Raw genomic sequence first — 3,401 nt, forward strand, 5'->3', positions numbered from 1 at the left:
AGGAAACCGGTATCAGTACTGAACATCTTTTTCACTTTCTCTATGAAATGGATGGAACAAAACGAACACCTAGGTCAGCCCTGGAGAGGAAGTAAGGCTTCCAACCAGCAGGAAAGAGCACCATAGATACTCCACCATACTTGGGGTATACTCCAGGAACGTCCCTAAAAACATGGAGTCCCAGTTTGAAATTTCTTCAGATCACACCTTCAAATGAGGAACCTGTGAATGCAGATGTTTTCTGAATGTAAACTCAGTGTTTTGTAGGCATGAATTCCATATCCATGGACTCAACCTACCTGGGACCCCCAGTACTTGGGAATGTCTGAGTTCAAAGCTTGGTGTGTCCCATATTTAAACTCTGTCTCAAAAAAGAAAAGAAAATTATCGGTACCGTGTATGGACATATTTCTTGTCAATATAAAACTATTTAGATAACATGGTATCATGCTGTGTTGTTTCAAATAAGAGATGCGTGTTCCCTAGAGCCTGGTTTCCATAGAGACCCTGGAACCAATCCCTGCAGATACCAAGGGAAGATAGTGTATCAGACCTACTTAATAGAAAATGGCCTTTTCAAGGCCATGATCACAGTTCCCTTAGATCTCTGGAACAGAGGTGCTTCATCTCCATGGCTGGAAACAGAACATGGTTTGTTTTTGTTGTTTTGGGTTAGGATTTGAATTATTCATTTATTTACTTATTTTGAAGCGAGGTCTCATTGTATAACCCTGACTGGCCTAGAACTCCTCTATAGATCTAGGCTAGCCTTGAACTCAAAAGATCTGCCTGCCTCTGCCTCCTGAGTGCTAGGATTAAAGGCGTGTGCCACCACCACCTGGCTTCAAAGACAATTTTAATGGACAATTTTAGTGTTAAAATGATTATTGTCATAAATCTCTCAATGTGGATTTCATATTTTCAAATACATATATAAATGTCATATATGTATATATGTACATATATATTAGAAAGAACTCAGGTGTGGAGGTCACACATTTAATCCAGCATTTAAGAGGCAGAGACAGGCAGATCTCTAAGTTCAAGGCCAGCCTAGTTTACATAAAGAATTTCAGACCCGCCAGGACTATGTAATGAAAACTTGTCTAAAAAAAAAAAAAATGAAGGGGGGGGAGAAGAAAGAAAGAGAAAAATGAAGGAAACCCTACAACTGAAATAACTGATTGGTGGCATTTTAGCAGCTATGGAGGAGAAAACAGAGAAAGAGAAAAAAATGTTTCCTGAGAGAAGCAGGCAGCAGGCCAGACACAAGGGTCTGGAATTCCTCACCACATACAAAATGTGAAATATTTCATTCCCATGAACCCCAAGAACATTTAACACAACTGTGTTCAGACGAATGGGATTTCTGTAACCCTCCACAGCAATGGGTGAGCCCTGCAGGTCAGATTTGAGTAAATAACCGCGTTCCCATGTCACCTTTCCTGTTTATGTCTCGCCAGCTTGGTGTCTCGTGATGAAAAACATATGCAGGCAAAGGCTCCAGGCTGGGCCAGCGGACCTCAGTGACCTCAGACGTCTGCAAGAAGCTGCAGCGGTCAGCGGGTGTCACTGCAGCACACCCGCGCACCTCACACTTGGGGGGCTAATGGGAGGGGTTAGACCAGCCGCAGGCCCTCTCCCTGGTCCAGCCCTGAGTGACAAGGGAAGCAAGGGGTGGTTTAGGGGGGGCCATGGGGAGCCTCTCCATACTTCCATGACGGGCAGCATCATCTTATACCCGAGTTTTAGGTTGCCACATCCTAGATGACCCTCAAAAGAAAGCAGAGAACCAACAACCACGTTCTATCACCTAATGTCAGTCAGGAGTCCAGTGTGGTGCAGCCGGTGGTCTGCTCAGGGTCTTCTTGCAAGCTGAAATGAAGGAGTTGGCTGGACTGGGTCCCTTTCTGGTGATTCTGGGGTAGAACAGGCTCAAATAGTGCTATTGGCCAAATTCAGTTTCTTGTGGCTGGAGACCATGCCTGCTCCTTGCTGGCTCCCATCCTCTGTGGGCCAGCCTTGCTCCAGGACACTGCCCACATTCCTCACCCGGGAAAGGCTTAATCCTTCTCAAGGAGTATGTCAGACCAGCCAGACCCTTTACACCCTCAGCTCAACTCATTTGGGACCCAGTTATCCATATAAGGATCCCTTCAAAGTAGTGTCTATGTGAGTGTTGAGTTCCGGGGAGAACAGCAGGTCTGTACACCCAGGGCTGAGAAGGGAGGTGACCACTGTGGGACTCTGCTTCCCACAGATTTCTTAGGAATGATTCGCTGGTCTAATTAAGTAGTCCACAGCAATGGAAATTGGTAGTAAGTTCTTTACTATGGTAGCAAGAGGCAGGCCTTGCTAGCATTTGGTGTTCAGAGGCAGGCTAGCTAGAAGACAGCCTCCCATGATGCACCTTGACTGCCACATTAGATCTAGCTTCCCCAAATCCCTCTGAGACGTTCTGTAGATCAAAACCCTGTACACAATCTTTTGAGTCTCCAGGTACGAACGTCTTGTTTGCTTGTTTTAAATTCCCATGACTCTCATTGACCCACTACAAAATATACACATATATTAAACTATTATATTATGCCCATGTGTACGATTATGCCTCAGTGCAAATTTAAAATAAAACCAGAGTGGCTGGACAGGCGGCTCAGCCAGCAACATGTTTGCCTGAGCATGATCATGAGCCGAGTTTGTTCCCTAGCATCTGTCGTGATGGACAGGCTTACAATCCCAGCACTGGGGAGGTGGAGGCAGGAGGATTCCTGGAGCTTCCTGGCCAGTGAGTCTTGTCAAATTAGGGAGCTGTCAGTTCAGTGTAAGATTCTTCCTCGGAAATAAAATGCAAAGTGAGGAAGACACATGACACAGCCTCTGCACAGACACACACATGCATGTGCACACACATATATCCATACACTACATACATACTCACACACAATATACACTAAACACATACTACACACAGGCACACTATACACACATATACACACATATATACATGCATATATACACACATAAACACACTATACACACATATACATACACTATACACATACACACAATACACAGAGACATACTATACAAATATACACATGTGCACATACACATAAGCACACATACACACATGCACACATACACTATATGCACACATACACATATATACAGACATAGACTATACACACAGTATACATACTCACACACATATACATACACTATACACACACTACATACACATATGCACAAGTATCCACGCACATAAACACACTATGTGAACACTATACACACTACACACAAATAGAAGTATACACACACTACACACAGGCACAATTCACACACATACACACATATATACACACATAAACACACTGTAAACACGACACACACACACTCTACAC

This window comes from Apodemus sylvaticus, chromosome 11 (genome assembly GCF_947179515.1).
Source record: "Apodemus sylvaticus chromosome 11, mApoSyl1.1, whole genome shotgun sequence".
In the NCBI taxonomy this organism is placed as follows: Eukaryota; Metazoa; Chordata; class Mammalia; order Rodentia; family Muridae; genus Apodemus; species Apodemus sylvaticus.